Below are 18,949 nucleotides of genomic sequence, written 5' to 3'. Positions count from 1 at the left end.
AGATAGGGGTAAAGATGCCCCTTTTGGTGACTAAAAAAACGTATTTGAAATTTTTGAAAAATAGAATAACTGAAAATGTCAAATTTGGTTTTTATTTTCCCTAGCTTAAACAGTCGAAAAGGGATGCCATATTGCAAACCTAAGCTATTTTTTAATGACAAAATATGCATATCAAGAAGAAAAAGCAAAGCATTCAAGCAAAACAAAAAAGGTTCTCGTTTTCCTAGTTTACACAATATTCACACGCGAAAGGAGTGCAGATAAAGTCACTATAATTTCATAAACTTTAGGACACGATCAGAGAGACTGATAAAACTGGTAAGTAATAATACGTGTCAACGCGTCTGTAGGCAACCGAACACTAACAAGAAATGGATGATTACAATTTATGTTATACATGTCAAGACGACAGATTTTTGTAAAAATAAAAACGTTTACAAATGTGAATAAAAACTTGATTGTGATTTTCGTCTCCGATTAATCATCATCACCTTTTTTCTTGTGGAAGCTTTTGTGTCATTTTCTGAATTCCAAAATGTAAGTATCACTATTTTTTAATAAGAAATGGCGCTATTAATTCGTAAAAACGCAAGAAACTACCAACATACACTACCGAAGACAAAGTTTGCCAAACAAAAAAGAAGATATTTTAACAATATTGAAGAAATAGTGATGAAAAAATGCTCTATAAGATGACAAAAAAAAATAAAAATGACTTCCATAAGAGAAAACCAAATTGATGATGGTTAACTCCAGACGAAACGTCAGACTTAAAATTTAAATTACCACCTTGTAGAGCAAAAAAAGTGGCCATATATGTCCTTTAATTTGAAATATCTTTTTAAATAACTCCGGTAAAAAATAAAAACTATTTTGCAAAATTTCGTTTTTTTCAGGATATCTCTGAAAGTAGTCGGAATTTTTTCAGTTTCAAAACGTCATTTTATTAAGAATCAAAATATCATATTGGAGAAATAGAAGATCTCGTAGAAGATGAAAAGGAAGACGAACGTGAAAGTCCTTCCTACCCTAAGAGAGCAAGAAATTGACTCAATGGTGTCTATTGTGGTAATGTTTTATGTTAATACTTTTTTCTATGTCAATAAACTTCGTTTTCATTTAATCTTATCCCAGTATTTGTGCTACTTAGTCTGGAAATAGTGAGAAATTCATTAGTGTTGTCTCACAAAGAGGTCAATTGGGCACAACAGTTGTAAAATAGGTAGTGTTTGATGGATAATAAAGGAAAATAGGAAAAGTATCCCTAGTCATTGCATAATTTAAATAAACATACTAGAAAACTAGACAAAAAAATGGAGTAGTGAAAGTTAACAATTATTTCTGCCTATTCGTTCACCTCGACTCGACCGTTACGTATGACACCTCCGCAATTTGTCCTTGAAATTTTCTAAACATAGACCGTATACAAAAACGCACGCAACCTGTATTATATTAGCGAATCAATTTCGCTCACCGTGTGGTATATATGTGTTTGTATTTTGCAATAAAAATAAAGAATCCGGTTTGATCTCTCGACTTGGTCGTCGAGACCATTAAGGTAAAAAAGCCAAACAAAACAAATCATGCCAATAACCAGTTTGCAAGTCAACGTCCACGCTGCTGGTAGACATAACGCTATTTAAAGATATCGAAGAAAACAATTTCTTCACTTGCTTCTTTGATTATTCGTATAATGGACGCGACAGATGTTTTGAAAGAAAAATGTTACGGTAAAGTTCAAGGATACTGCCCGAAGATTAATTATACCTGTCGGTGGTGTTTTATTTTAGAATGGGTACTTCTTCAAAGAGAAAAGCCCCTAATCGAATTTTTTCTCGTCGTATTACTGTTGTACCTAATTGTGTAATTGCCCTGAACAGTGAAAAACGAAATTAATTTAGTATGCAGTGGCAAGATTTGGAAAATGTGTCAGGAAAAAATTTATGAAATTCTTGAAGAAAACGTACCAAATAATACGAATAATTCGCACTGCGAAAACTCACCTTACCTAATTGAAAGTCCCCTTTTCTTTAAAAATTGATTTTACACTGAAAAATAATCGCAGTTTGTAATTTATCCCTATAGCTCGTATGAACGGTTTTGGTAGAAATGGGACACCCACATTCAGACCGGCTTTAATATAAAGGAACCCTAAAAAAGTTTTGTTTCATGATTCATTCTTCTTGATTCTATTAAAGATTTTTTGAACGGGTGAGTAAATTATGCAACTAGTGAGCCTAGTTTGTTCGCCTTATGAAAGGTAAATTATTTTTTGAAGGTGTATATTCTTTCAAAATTTGTAATGAACTCAAATAATTCAAAAACCCTTCTGTGAACCCCATGAGTAGAATTTAAAAAAAAATAAAAACCTGACCGCAATGTTTAGGGGATGTGCCGATTGAGGGGCTCCAACTTAGCCCACCTCTTTCCATACTAGTACTTAATAATAATTTCATAAACTACATTTTTATTACGCGTGTCATATCTTCTTGACAGAACAGTTTACTAGCTCAAACCAAAAAAACGCGCTTAAAAGAGTGTCTTCAAAAAATGGCAAGTGTAGTGTGTAGACGAAAAACGTTTCCAACAAAAGTTTATTGAATAAAAATATTCAATAAAGTTTCTATTTGAAAAAATTAGTTGCCCTACACTTGACGTGAAAACTCGATGTGAAAACGCGCATAGCATAATTAAAGGAGCCCTTCCATATTTTATATAAATCATTTTTTAATATCCCCGCTAGTTTCCACAATAATCGACTGTCTCAAGATAAATGGGACACCCTGTATACAAATTAATTGACATTCAAATATCAGATGACTCAACTGAGAGTCGCAATTCGCAAAAGAAATCATCGCTACACCCCAATTCGTGTCGCTTATAACGGGTGTCCCAAAATTAACGCAAGATTTGAATTTGCCGCCATTTGTGCGGTGAAGTGTTGGCAACCCTGAAAAAAAAGCAATTTGACAGCTAACAGTATAGGGTTATTAAAAATGGAGCGTTACACGATAGAACAACGTGTCTTCATTATTAAAGAATATTTCAAAAATAGTGAAAGCTTGGCGGCTGCAGTTCGAAAATTTCATACAAAATATGGTCGGAATAGTGTTCACATTCGAACGGCTTGTTTTTGGACGACCAGTGTGTTTGGCGTCTCCAACGGATCCAGTCTCCATGAATTTTTCAATTAATCTCTTCACAGTTGACGAAGTTAAAACACTATTCCGACCATATTTTGTATGAAATTTTCGAACTGCAGCCGCCAAGCTTTCACTATTTTTGAAATATTCTTTAATAATGAAGACACGTTGTTCTATCGTGTAACGCTCCATTTTTAATAACCCTATACTGTTAGCTGTCAAATTGCTTTTTTTTCAGGGTTGCCAACACTTCACCGCACAAATGGCGGCAAATTCAAATCTTGCGTTAATTTTGGGACACCCTTTACAGGTGCAGTTAATCTCCAATAAATCATGCCCAGAACCTATTATTTTTTCTAGGCAAAAATTTCACAATACTTGTTCAAATTGCCGTTCCCCGTACGGGCCACCACTGGTTGGCTACCAAAACGACAATACAAGCACACACTGCAGTTCAGCATACAAAATTTGAATCAATTAGTTGCTTGTGAGCTGTTGGCAAATACTTTGTGTGAAGACACCTCTTTTAAAGACTGTGCCTCAGTTAGAAAGCGTTTTCTGGCATCTAAGGCAATTTTTAGCGTAACAAACGAAGTTGAGGTAACGCTTATGTGCTCGATTTTCCGTCGTCTGTTTGTCTGCCTATCTGTTCCATCGGGATCTCGGCCCCTGGGCCACCTAGAGATTCTGGCATGGTAAATTTTAAGATTTCATATTTGTCGCCACCTTGGGTGCGGGGTAATACGTCCGAACAATCTTTTTTAAACATTTTTGTCGCATGTGTTTCGGAATAAATTTTTGTCATTGTCAATCAACTAATTCTGTTTATTCGAACCCATTTTGCGACTCGGATAGTTTTTCATGTCAGATTTTTTCTTTCCGTGTCCGAAAAGTCAAGCAGGTGTTAATGAAAACTTGGAAATTCTTTGGAAGCTGAACGAGTCTCCCAAATTGTCAATTTAAAATCACCAATGAGATTTTTGATTGTGACAGAGGTCGGACATCTACGAGGAAAATAATTACAATTCTGAGCTTCTGGCTATTACCTACCTTGTAATAAAACTATACGGAAACGCTGCTTATTATACGAGGGTCGTTTGATAAATCTCTTGCTTCGAAATGTTTATTTGTGACCTATTTATTGTTCGCGGTCAAAATGTCTTTAAACCTCGCTTTAAACTATCTTCCAACTTTTTCGAACTAACAATAAAGCCGATAATTAATACTTCCACCTTAACGCTTTCGGAATCAACAATAATTAATATTTTTTGCGGACCCCTTGTGTTGTTTCTGAGTAAGTTGTAGTTCTAAAAATCTACACCGTACCTTTGAATCCTAATTTTATATTCAAAGACTGAACGAGGCTCTCCGTTCCACTTGAAAATGTTGTACTATATTCGTGCAAAACAGTACAATTTAATATAAATCCCACTGTGTTGAAGCACACAAACAAACATTACTTCTTTAACACCATACTGCTATTAATTGTTTTATTTTACACACCTCCCCAATGATCAGAGAAACGCAATGTGTTACTAACATCATAATCGTCTGCGTCGATGGTAATTATGAACTTTGAGCATCAAAACACAATATTCAATAAAGCAATAAACACAATCTGCCCCCAATCGTATGTAAATTACTGACTTTGCTGAAATCACATTCAATGATAATTACTTAATAAATGATGTGGATTTTCGGAAATTTATCATGTACAGAAAGACTAAACAACAATAAGAAAAGTATGACAAACTTGCAATTTACTAAAAATGAACGCTTTAATATTACTTATGTACAATGCATTAAGTTAGCGATACTTCCAAAAAACTACTCGGCAAAGAAGCACATGATAAATGGCCTAAGATTTAGTATTATATTTCGGTACCGAGAACTATAGTGGAAACATACGTTTTCGTCTATTTATACAGAACATAAAAATACCAAAATGCATCCAACTAAAAATAGTTTTCAATATCATTAAAAGTTTCCTATACATTTTCTGACGCCCGAAAAAAAACAGAAACATTTTAAATTACCGAACTCGCGGAAATATGCTTTTATCGATATTGCTACATTTTCAAGTTTCCTTTTTTTACGTTCAGCGTTTAACAAAAAAATTCCATTTTTATTTCTACAAAACCCATACAATTCTATAATAATAACACGAGTAATAACATTTCCAAAATGAGTTTTTATTTGTTCTTTTGCGACGCCATTTTAATTTGTTTGGAAAGTAAGCCATTGCGTAAATTGTAGATGGGGATCCAATTAAAATATACACTGAAATTTTTCATTATTTCAGTTTTATGTCGAGATTTCTATGCAAATATACTACTATGCCCGCTGTTGTGCAAGTTAAACAAACAATGGAAGCTGCATTCAAAATTAGATATATACCTAAAATCAGAATGAGTCAATGCACTTTTACAGATTGTATAAATTTCCTACATAAATATTTATTAGGGGGAAGCATTTATTTTAAGCTCTCAAGAAGGTGATCAATTACGATTCCAATTTCCGGATTTTCTTGTAAATGGAATGGGCTAATGCAAAAATAGTGTATGCAACAAAAAAACGGATAACGTACCTACAAGGACAATCAGGATGTAATTACGAACTGTAAATGAAAGCTTTCGACGCGTAATAAAGTTTTGCGATCATTCGGAAAATCCGTGTTACTAAAACTTTTCCAAGTGCTCATCGAAAGTATCCGACCATAAGATTTTTTATACCCTTCGTACATTATATTTACAAGACTTCTTACTTGTCTTGACCTATTCTGTTTAATCCCCTTTCAATACCACTCTTTCCAGCCGATTATTCAGGTTTTCCTTTTTGAACGTACTATACAAGATAAAAGTCTTCTTATGTAAAAATAATAGTGTTCCAAAGTTGGCTAACGTGTCGCGAGGTATCTACCGAGGGATTAGGAAGATTCCAGCACATACAATACGTATCGATTTTTAAATGTCCTCACTCCGTATTCGTGCCATCGGTAAAAATGATGGAGCGAGTTGCTAAATCAAATGCTTATACGCGCCGCTTCTTATTTCAGGAAATTTAAATCGAATTAACAAATTAAGGCAATTATTTTACTTCGTCGCGTTAAAAAAGGAGCGTGCTCACTTCAGAATGAAGCATTAATTATCTTCACAAAAAACAACTGGAGCTGATAGGAATGACGTTTAATTTTGATTTTGCATTCATAATCAACTATGAGGGGGGGAGGGGTTATGAGTTATATAGAAAAGATACTCGTACCAATAACGGTCTGAAATTTCTAAATATAAGACAGATTCGCCAATGAAAAATTTTAAGGATTGAACTTTCAAGTTATTTTACGGGAGAACGTCTAGTGCTTTACAAATGTCTTGCTCTTTCTTACTTTTATCTTGGTGCTGCGGCAACACAATTTGTATATTCAATGTTGCACATGCTTTAAACTTAGAAGAACTACACGGCTAATTTTCCCTACTATCCTTTACTGTCATTTCCGACAGTTAAGCTAGAATCAACATTGCACTGTCTAGAAAGTTGCAAGGTTTATGTCATTATTGTAGACATTTTGCGAATGAACTACCTGGGCTATCGAATTTGAAAGTTTTAATCCGGTCAATAAAGTCAGTTTAATTAACCGTAGTTAATTAATTGTGTTGCAGTGAACTTCGCGCTTAATTAACCTAAATTTCTAGATTAGTCTCCGATTTTTAAAACCTCAGGGCCTGGTAAATAAATAAAGAAATTTTAAATTTTGGGTGTCAACCGAGTACGTCGGTTTGAAACCTCCTGGTGGCGCTCGAGATTTCCGTACCCTTCTGCCACATCCAGGTTTCCGTCGATTGCCGCCGCTGGTTCGACTATAAGTCAATAGTCAAATAAAGTCACTAACCGTACCGTTTAATTTCGAGATCATTACACCAGAAAGAGAAATACTCCAAAGAAAATATTATAAATGCCAATACAAATCCATTTTCAGATAGACTAAGTCAAATAAGGTAAAGGCGTATTAAAATTTTACAATTGAACACTACGAGAGCTTCTCTAAAGAAAGAAGCAACAAGTAACGCGCACGCGAAATATTAATTCCTTAAAGAAAGAGCAATAGAATACGGAAAGGTACTTTCAGATGACCTTTAGCGGAAGATTAAGAAACTAAGAAGTGAAACCTTTACCAACAAAACTAACTACAACGAGAACTTGCACGAGAAATACACAGATGAATTTTAAAAAAATGTTACATTACTTTACATTGAGAAAGGAAGGCTCAGATGGTTTTAAAGGAAGCATCTTCAGTTAAAATTTAAAAAAAAGTGGCTTACAAATAACAAAGTTACGTCTCGGTATGTGCAATCAGCAATTTTTTGACACGTGATTTCAACTTGCTTTTATAGGAAGAATCCTCGACAGAAATTTGAGATAAATTGGGTCACAAATAAGAAATGTAAGTCAGCGTATGCGTACTAATGTATTTAAATGTGCGCTTAATTCATTTTTTACCAAGAACCTTCTTTAAAAGTTTTGAAAAATCTCCCCATAAATAAGAAAGTTGAGTATGCGCATGGGCAATCTATTTTTTTACGTGTGCTTTCAATTCGTTTTTATACGAAGCATCTTCAGTTCAAATTAAATAAAAGTAGTATGTACATTTGTATACATTTTATAACACGTGATTTCAATTGGCTTTTGTAGGAAGCACCTCCCCATAAAACTTAGTTCATAAATAAGAAAGTTAAGTTTGCGTATGCGCAATCTAACACATGTGTACATAATAATCCCAAGTAATAACCATGGTCACCTACAGGACAAATGTTCTTTTTCTTATCATTACATAGGTCATGGTTTTGGTCCTCTTTGGTCCAAAATGATCGTAAAATTAAGCAAGCCTCATGTTTGAGTTTTCTAATCAAGGATCAAAACGATTTAAAAGCACAATGAACGGCAAAAGTTAAAAATTGCAAAGAGAACTTTTTTGTAATGTAAATGTAAAATCCTTATTTGGTGCAAGCTTCGATCCCATAACGAACCAAATAGCGAAAAAAGTTGTGCATAAAGATAGACAAAAAGAGATTTTTTAACAATGAGTCACTATCCGTGTCAATTAAAATTTTATCGTAGAATGTTCGAAAGTCTTTATTATTACTACCCAAAATACCTAAGCTTGTGTTTAATGCGCAATCCTGTATTTAAGTATATTCATTTGAAACCGAGGGAACATTTTTTTTAATCCTATCACCACCACACCTCCTTATTCCAAGAAAAACTAGTTGTCAGGTAAACCCCTGACTGGACTTTCCGCCTACTTATAATGCACTTGAGATTATTTGTTAATTGCTCCAAAAATTAAAGGCCTTTTTGTTGAGAATTAAAATTAAAGTGAAATTTATAAAAATAAAAAATAAATAAATTTACAAAACGCCAATCTTTATTTGGAATCCTACAAAAAGGTTTTTTATAGAACTATTCAACACTTTTTTGTATTTAATATTTTTCGTTATGATATTTCTTTTCCATCTGATTCTTATGTTCACCAAACTTCTTTACGTGCAGGAGCAGCTGCAGAAATAGTTGAAAAAGAAAAAGATAATTAATATGGCTTTCTGAATAATTGTTACCATTTCATTCCAATCGCCACTGAAACTTTTGGCGTGTGGGGGAATGAAGATCGCAAAATCATCGAAACGACTGAAAATCACAAACGAAACTGGCGAGAAACTAGCAACTGAGTATTTATTCCAGCGATTTAGTATATCACTGCAGCGTTGGAACTCCGTTTGTATTCTCGGAAGTATTCCACGAACAATTAAAAAAATTTCCTATTTATAGTTAATTACAGATAGACATATGAATGCTGGGATGTTTATAAACAAAAAATGTAACAATTATATATCCGTAAAGTTGTTAAATAAAAAAATAATTAATTAAAAAGCAATAAAAATTTTGAAAACGGCCTATAGCACGTTTATTTCAAATCCTACGCGAAAATTGTACCTATATAAGTTTATTGTAGGGTCATCAAGTCGCAAATTCTTTGTGTATATTTAATCATTTTTGGGTACGAAGTCCGCTTTTCGCGAAAAATGCAATTTAAAAAATGTCAATTAAATAGTTAAACTTTTGAATTCAAGATTTTTCAAAAACTACAAAAACACTGTAAGTAATAAACCTTTTTGTAGAGTTTTTCATATTGCATCATCCAGTGTGTGAGAAAAAACATTACAAAATTTATTTCTTGTAGTTATGACTCTCTAAACCCTGAAGATAGACAGATGGTTATGGATCGAAACTAGGGCGTTTGCGATTCCCCATACCAGCCTCTAGCTCCGCAAAATTTCAGTAAAATATTTTAAGCCGTTTTTGAAATATCGTGTTTACAAAAAACAAACATACATACAGGGCGAGTTTTTTAAAGTGGTACAACGCGATATCTCGAAAACCGATTTAAATATCTTTATGAAATTCTGATAACTCAATAAGGATATGGGGAGTCAAATTTAATGTATTTTTTTAATTTTTTGTTTTCTTGATTTGTAGAGGCGAGAGACGACTTTGACATTTTAAATGGAACCTATGTGCTAATAATTATTAATTACTCCCATTGTTACGTAGCTAGGGGTATTTTAGATATTACAATAATACATACGTACAACATAATTAGAAATTTTTCAACATCTGTTATGCTCAAAATGTCTTCCTTGAACGTGCAAGCAAACACTGTCACACTCTACGTCAAAACTGGGGATTAAATCCCGGGACCGAGCAGGCGAGTTGACTGGACCTGCTCGACCAATCCACCAGTTTTCAAACAATTTCATGTAAATAATTGCGGGACTGTATTGCATAATGGGGTGGAGCCCCATCCTGCTGAAACCACATGATAAGATTTATGCCTTCGCCTAATAATTGGCCTAATTTATTTGTTAAAAATCTGTGTACATTTTTCCATTTAATTGTTTTTCAAAAAAAGCATTAATTGACCAGGGATGTTCATTTGCAGAGTTCTTATATCCAGTGTGATGAGCTCTCTATAAGACCATTCTCAGCATTTTCTGTGCCCATATCTCTTTCTTCAGTCCAGACAAGGGTAAAAAAGGACATCAAAACTCTGAAAATGGTTTTGGTGAGGTGTACAAAAAAGTCTCATACACTTTGGCGTCGGCTTCCAATTAAAGGCGCCAGAGTTGGAAAATCGGAAGTTTTATTAAAATTTCCAGTCTTAAGCCAAGGGATCTTGCTGTCAGTCATGTAGAAAATTTTGAAACATGCGATGTACCCAATCCTCGTTACTAGAAAAAGTAAAACAAAAATTAAAAGATTGACCGCGTTTTTGTGTCTTCAACGGCCACAGTTTTTGTTTTTGTAAAAATCACAAAGAAAAACCATTTTTCTGCAAAAACATCTTCATTTTTCCGCAGAGTCAAGTCTTGTCCAATGGCAAGAAGAGAAAAACATTCGGTTTGGTCACTGTTCGTGTTTATAAACATTCTTCATTTAAATTTTGGTTCTGACCCTCGCACGTACACGTTTTATTTAGATTTTAGGGCAGCGGCATCGGTCAAGACTTTTATAATGTTCAGGGAAGTGAATCTTGTGAAAAAACCCGAACTACTTCATTTATTTCTTCCATTCGCGATTTGTTTTTGCTATTTTAGCGTGTTTCCTCATATCATGATATGAGATAAAGGGCACTTTGAAATTACTTCCATTTTTTTATTTGTAATTCGTAGGTTCCTTGGCGCCTTCGAGCACTCCCAGAGTAGTCACTCAGCGACGAAGATATAAACTAAGTTTCCCTAAGAAAATGATACAAATAAAAATATGCTGCATTTCTTTACATGAAAATTCCAAGACGAATTTTTCGAAATCTCCAAACGTGAGGTCAAAACTCGAGCTAAAATGCACGCCATAAAAATGCTTATAAAACTTAAAATAACACTAGAATTGTGCTGTCGGTTGTGTCTAAATCCCTTAAAATGTGAGACATTCCAGAAAGTCCCACATCGAATCGCATTGCAGCATTTTAAAAATACTGTAGTCTCTATCAACACAAGGTGCTAGAGACGTTCTTCAGTTTTAGAAATGTGGATCTAATTTTAGAAACGGCCCACCATCCTACAATGAAACAAGTTGCAGACGTAAAAGAATTGTCAAAAAAGCGATTTTTTTCTGTTCGCGTTTATTAATAGCCGAGTTACCGCTCGAATTTAATTATAATCAGGGGATGTTGATTAAGGTTAAGGCGTCGAAGCGTAAATATGAACGATGGAGCATGAACGTTTAGAACCTTTTTAGTCATTATGCATTATAATGGCGATCAAGAGTAGGATTTTTAATGAAGACGTAACAGGCATCCTTGTTTATTATGTAAGTACAAAGATACGCTTTTATCAAATGCAACGGCCATTAACCGTGTATAATTCGGACGTCTTCCAAAACCAAAGGTCTTATTTCGAAATGTATTGAAAAGGAAGCTCCCGTAGTTTCATCTCTGCCATTAATATCAATGATTTCACTTTGTCAACAACGATAACTTATCGTAAAAATATAAGTGTTCGACAATGTAAATAAGAGAGAGATCAGCTGTACTAAATGAAGTAATGCTTTTAAGTGGTTTACATTCATTGAAAAAATATCCTTTCATTTCATGAATCAACTCTTCGATACTTTTTTTTATTAAAATAGCGAAAAAAAATGGGCATCTGCCACAATAAATACAGAAAATGACGAAAAATTTTGACGCTCTTTTTTCAAAAAATCTTGATATTCAGATTAAAAACTGTGTAAAAACGTGTTAAGATTCTAATTGCAATATCAACTTTGATACTTTCAGGCGGTCTTTACAAATCGATAAAGTCGATTACTCCTAAAAAATCAGTAATAATATATCAATTTGTAGAAGAAAAACTGGGGAGTACCATCGCATTAATGGAATGGCGCCACAAGATGAATGAAAGTGATGAGGAAACATATCTACTAATCACCGATAGCTATTTATTTTGACTCATCGCAATATTTACAAGATAAATATAAATGGGACATCGGGGATCGGCAATTTCCGATAAGACCCACCAATTTAAAAATAACCATTTGCTGGCCGTCCATTATTTATTAAACATTTAACTGCCTAATTACCTATGTACCTTTAATTACAAAAATAATTAGTGTAGGCCAATGTGTCATTGAACTCAGTTAATCTTGATTGTTTTGAGTTGCACTTACACAACTTTTGAGCAACAAAAGTGCGGAAGTATTTTCTTCTGTAAAGTTCTGTAGGTGTCGAGTTTGCTGCCTCGGATTTTATGGTTTTTAGCGCATTTTTGAAAAAAATACGCTATTATATTCGTCATTGCTGGCAGGCCGGCTGTCCGCGTTAGATCTCCACAACTACAATAGCTAGAGACTTCAAATTTTCACTAAAAGCTTTCTGATATAGTGTAGATGTGCAGGCACTACTCTATTTTGAGTTAGATTACTTGTGAAATCGATATGAAGAAAATAATTTCGATATGGGTTTCGGAGGTGCTATAATTTTACCGTTAGATAGCGCTACCAGTATAAAAACTTATTATTTACTTTGTGATTTGTTTTACAAAATGAAGACGTACCGTCAATTGAAATTAAATAAAATTAATTATTTAACGCAGCCAAAATTACTCGTGAGATCGATAATTTTAAACTTCGCTAATAAAATACTGACCTGCATTACCAAAAATGCGCTTTAATCATGCATATGCTGATTTACAACTTGTTTGTATACACCTGGAGAAATAAGCGTTTTTCAAATACGGCGCTATTCAAACCGACGAGATTTTCTTCTGGAATATCCAGAAAACAATGGTTTTGAATCTAAAAGAATCTTCAAGAAAGGAAAGCCTTTCCAACGATGTTACTTGCCCTATAAATGCAATAAAGTTGCTATAAGAGTAGAAGGTTTCCTTTCGAATCCCAATTTAACGTCCCCCAAATGTTTCTTGAAACTTTAACGAAACCGAAAATGGATCTGTTTCGTTTTCGAAGTGCCCAGATATCCAGATGAAGGAATTTAATAGTAACAGTGAGTGGGTACTCCTCCCCAACTAACAAATTTCCATACGATGTCTTCAATGTCACCCCAGCTACTTTATTATTCAAATTCTAAATTACACCGATGTTCGAAAGTCATCGAAAACTGAGTTGAAAACGTTATTTTTCAAGTACAATTAATTGCGATCTTCAGGAAACAAATGGTACTGCAGTTTTATGTTGCAAGACATTTAGGAAAGAAACAATAATAAATCGTACACTTTAAAATCCCGCACCTCGTTAACGAAAATAGGAAATGACACACGATTTAGTGTCACTGGCTCGTGCGTACGCTAAAACACGTGGGATTTGAAAAAAAACGTGCATCTTGGAATAGAAAAACGGTATCTATTTCTGATCGCTTAATTCACGAAAAGAAATAAAAGCGTTACTAGCATAAGCCATTAGGAGACGCTATCATATCATTTAATTTTGTAGATAAATATTAAATACTAAAGATCGCTCTTTATCCGAAACTGCAATTCTACAGTAGAAGAACTTAATTAATATTTATTATAACAAAAGACCTCGCAAAAGACTTAACGAAGAGATAAATGTTATACCAAAAATATTTATTTTTCTCAGGACCAAGTATCACTGGCTCTTCTCGACAATCTCCGTGATCTTTCTAGAAACTTTCCGTTGTCTATACAATCAAATCGAATTGTGTTTAATGGCAATTCTATAATCGATGCCGAAGTGATTATTAGTTCGCGCTTGTATGTGATAAATTTACATGTTATAAATTTGTGTACAAGACTGTTACAAATTCATGAATAAATTAATTATAATCACGTAATTAAAATGACGTTACAATATTTTATTTTGTTCCTGCACTTCTTTAGGCAAATTACAGAGGGATTTTCATCAATAACCTCTGCGTTACCTGATTGGGTGTTATATTAGAGGTGCAGGCACAAAATAGAATCTATTTGCTCGATAAACTCGATTGTTAATACTAATGTTATATGAGTTAAATCACATTTTTTTAAATTAAAATGCGTACGCAAATCGCATGCAAAGCCACAGTTAAATTTATACGTTAATTGAAATAAAAGCAAATGAAAGTTAATTAGAATTGGCTCTTGTCGCCACACTAAAATAATCCACAATTCATTATCTACAAGAAGCGTAAGCAATTCCTTTCTTAAGGACTACCTACTAGATAAAATAAGATCCACGCGCTTCAAGAATGCAGCACGAATGACATCCTATGCGCTACCTAAACTCTTAAGAAATTTAGTATGATACGTCAGAGATGCACGTTACAGATTGAACCTTAAGATTTTCATCATCTGCTCCAGATAAAGATATCGAAGAGGGTGAAGATTGTACTTCAATCTGATATTACCTAGGCGATATGGTATACAGCTCGGTATACAGGTATAAGCAGCTCCTCTATCAAATGTAACAGTGAGTTGCTAACAATAATTCCACAATTAAGTAATATACAAGATAAACATCCCGGTGCACGCCATTCAAAGGGGGTTGAAAAACCCACCGTCGTACATTATCTCAGGAACCTCTCGTAATATCCCGATGAAATTCACGTGAGAGGTTGATAACGATTCCCCAATTAACGTGCAGGGAAAACACCCTGATGGACGACTGCGCAAAGGGTTATAAATCTTAACCCCCATGTATGGTCGCCAAATTGTCTTTTTTGAATTGTAATTCCGGTACTACTAGCTATATACAGGGTGACCAGTTAATTTTTTGATTTTCACGATAATTACTAACCTAAATGTAATGCCATTTGGTATGGCTGGAAAGCATTTTTTCAGAGCTTTCCAACGACGTATCACATGGGGGGTCACTATTTAAGATTTAAAAGTTGGGGTGGCTGGGGCGCAGGGGGTTGGAGGGGGTGCGTCGCCAACTATGTCATTGTGATTCCCCTCCGAATTACCGAAACGGATTTTGATTTTTTTAAATATCTCGTTTATTTACTAAGATATGGGGGGTGGTAAGTTTTCAAATTGTCACCCTGTATATACAGGGTCATTCTTGACGAGCATCAGTTAGAAAGATATGGAAAACCTTTGAAAATGAAGATAAACTGATAAGTTCTTTAAGGGTTTTGGCACATGCTGAATTGAACTAAAATATTTTCAAGATGGCGCCACTTCCGGAAACACCGGAAGTAGCCATCAACTTTGTTATTTTAAATAGGGACCCCCTATTTTTTCTACATTTTCGGATTCTACGTCGAATTTGGAGTACAACGATGCCCCATAGTTGACCCTTTGCTCCAAGGGCTTCGCCGATATTCAAGTTTTTATGTGAAAAATTGAATTTGTGGTGGTAATTTTAAAAATTTATTATTCTAAAACGGTGAGAGAATACTATTAACATTTGGATATCCGGCAATCTCGGTGTAAACCCCCACGTTATTCTCTACTCTCACCGTTCCACTAAAGGCTTTTTTTCCATGCAACAACTGTACTTACGTATAGGAGTTCAAAAACTGGCCCTTGGTAATATAGTCAAAGTCGCTCTTATTTAGTACAGTTCGGGTACAACAATGTACCTTTCTAGAAGATTTAAGGGACGGACTCCTAATTGAGGATCCTTGAGGTAGCTATTTCTCTACGCATCATGGCGTGATTTTGGTCCTCTCTGAGAATTCAAATCAATTCAGATTTTGTTGGGGTTGTTTTTACACTGAGACTACCACTTTGTATTACTAATGTTAGTAAAACCTCGAGTAGAACAGATTCAGTAAGCACTCGGTAAGATGTTATCAGCCGACACTTGAATATTTTTCTTTATTATTGCTCTTCACTGCCATTTTAATCGAATATTAGACCATCACCTTCTGTTTATGTTAGCATTTCACTCTGCTGTCGCAATGAATCGAACTAAAACATCAAAGTCCTCCAATCCTTCTCATTCCTTCCGCATACAATTGCATATTTTCGAAATTTTACACATGATGGCAAGTGACTTACATCGCCAACTTATAAGCTGTTGTTTAGTGGCAACAACTCCAGAAGCTGTGGGCTGTAACAGTGACATTTTCAAAGTTCAAGAACATATGAGAGATACTTACCCAAAGGTTTTAGTTATATAATCTGCAGTAAACAATATTTATAATAAATTCTCCCTAAACCGCCACGTGGTAAGTAATGCTGTGGAGATTTTTCTCAACACCAAATACCTGCCTAACTACAACCACTTAAATCACTAGGAGCATTCATCTAAATGTAACATCGTTCGAAAAATTGCGAAGAAAAACGCGACTAACTGACAGAACTTCTAACTGGAGGTAGATTAAACGCTATAAATTTGGAAAACTTTTTACAAGAAAAATATTTTCTTATAATTTTCGTAATAAATCAAAATCGGAAAATGGTAAGAGGGCGCATATTTTTTTAACGATGCTACGTTGGAGTAAAAAATATGTATGCGATGATGGGCTGAAACTGAAAGTATGTACATACAGTTAGAATTGCCGGAGGCGAGTAACTTGTTTTGCTTTGCGAGAAACGTAAACAATTTTAAAATAAAGAATGGAGAAACGAAGCATACGCCTTACTTTTCTTAGCGTCTCGTCTGCCAGTTTGAACTTTGAAGTTACTACCTACCTGCCGACTTTCCAAGTAACAATCACGAAGGACAGACGATGTCTAAAGAAATAATGGCGGCTGCTGCATTTCACTTATTAAAAAAAGAATTTATATTGAAAACGATTTAATCTACCGACTCACGCATTCCATACCGATATGTAAGCATTGTTGAGAGTTACGAACAGCTGGGTTATTAAATGTAATAAAAATGGCCTTAATCGAGCGTGCCGGTCAACACACCCAACAGCACATCAACCGGCCCAAGCAAAGGGGTAAGCGACAACAACTCACCTCAACTACCGACCGGACGAAGAAGTAAGAATATTCCAAAAGAAGTGCATCAAAAAACTTTTCACAGAACGTACAAAGTTTTATAAAACACGCACACGAAAAAGCGGCACTAACTCAAACTCTCGCAAGACGACGACGCTCACGAACTGACTGGATTCAAGACCGGGGTCGGGCCACCGTTCAAATTGCATCATCGGTAACCGGCACACGTCGATAACACACGAACCGTTTCACACAAACTCGTTCGTATTTTTTAAACAAAATTCTTTAATTATATTACCGACTAATTTTTCCCTTATAATCGTTAAACACTTTAAAAACTCTTCGACGCTTTTATCTCGCCCCTGTATGTGTGGGAACCTCAACGTTATTGGATCTGGAATAACGGAAAACGAGTGCATTTATTACCTACCCTTCCCCCTTGACCCCAGAACCCCAGAATTTCCTTTATCACTTAACAGAATTATTGCTGAGTAGGTATTTGTTTCGTAAACTCGTCCTCGGAAAATTCGCCTCCGGAAGATCCGCTCCGGAAAATACGCACCGTTAAGATTTCCTTGTGTCCCGGATAATTCGCCACCGCACAATTCACTCGCAAGGTTCGTCCCTCGGAAAATTCGCCTCGGGAAGACTATATTAGAACCCACCCCAAAGAAAATTGACACCGAGGAAAGATCTACCAGCTACCTCAACGAGCGGACTCGTCTTTGAAATAACTGCTATGCGTATAGCCTTGTCCCAAATTGTCCCATTCATTAAAAGCGTTCTCATAATGAGATACTCAACAAAAACGTATTATAGTAGAAATAATGGGTTGACAGTATACATCAGATTTTCGCTCTTGGATTATCCCGCCCTCTCCACCCCAGTAAAATTTTGCCGCCAGTATATTTGCCCTCAGTGTATCCGAGGTTAACTTCATCCGGTCAATTCACTCACGACAATTCCTTCTCATACTTATATTTTTTACATTGTCTTGTTCCCCTTATTGTTTACTTATTTTAATCGCAAATAATTTCAAATACTTCTGGCATTATTTCAAATATCACAAATTTAATGGAAACAAACCATTTGAAATTATTGACGCTTTCAAGGAACATTCGCCATCTAATTTTCCTAAATCAATCAGAAGGTGGAAATTTGTTTTGCGGGTCTATTATTATTTTATCTATATACTCGTATTATATGTCCAAAAAATCTTAATCATCTCTGTTTCTATTTCCTTATAAATTTAATTGCTAGATTTAAGTCCTGCTTTCTCTATTTGGTTTGGGCATAAAATGTTTCAAGATCATCCTCTCTTCTTTCAGAATTTTTTTAGAATTAAATTATACTACAACATTCACTGCCTAGAGCACTTCATTTTTTGTAACAGTTCTGTTTTACGGTCACTGATTTTATTGTTGGAGAACTGCTGGCACAATTTTATTATTTCGAAACCGAAGTGGCTTGCGCCTTCTAAAAAATTCCCGTTGGAAACTTTAATTTGGGTTTTTCTTTTGGATCACGTAGTCGAACTGCTCCTTAATCTGGGGAGAGAATTTCGAGGCCTCTGATTTAATTAGGCTTTTTTTCCTTCCTCTTCTTTTTTTCGGGGGACTGGAAACACCCATCTTTTAGGAATGTTGTTAATATGTCGGAGTGACTCAAGACGATCTTTTAACCTTTTGATCTTTGCCATAAGTTATTTTCGTAATTCGTCCCATCGGCGAATATAACGGCGGGACAATACCTTCCTTAAGAACAACTAACATGTTTTCTTTAAGATTTGGACTTTGTTGCCATTTAAGCCTATTTCGTCAAATAACTTTTATGCCACTTCTCCCAAAACTGTTAAGTTGATATAACCAGGGAGCGGCCATCCATACCGTGATAAGGATTTAATTC

At 34.9% G+C, this 18,949-nt stretch overlaps 1 protein-coding gene across 1 annotated transcript in view; it reads right to left on the bottom strand.

Moving 5' to 3' along the window:
- Positions 1-17,194, bottom strand: part of LOC116166355 (fat-like cadherin-related tumor suppressor homolog) — a 288,265-nt gene extending 271,071 nt beyond the window's left edge. The window contains exon 1 of the mRNA XM_031481312.1: positions 17,063-17,194. The gene's annotated coding sequence lies outside the window, so the exon portion shown is untranslated. The remainder of the gene's footprint in view (positions 1-17,062) is intronic.
- Between the last annotated feature and the right edge of the window lie 1,755 nt (positions 17,195-18,949).

The sequence above is a fragment of the Photinus pyralis genome, unplaced genomic scaffold (assembly GCF_008802855.1).
Source record: "Photinus pyralis isolate 1611_PpyrPB1 unplaced genomic scaffold, Ppyr1.3 Ppyr1.4_LG3b, whole genome shotgun sequence".
NCBI classification, from domain to species: domain Eukaryota; kingdom Metazoa; phylum Arthropoda; class Insecta; order Coleoptera; family Lampyridae; genus Photinus; species Photinus pyralis.
This window is presented reverse-complemented; position numbering and strand designations above follow the sequence as displayed.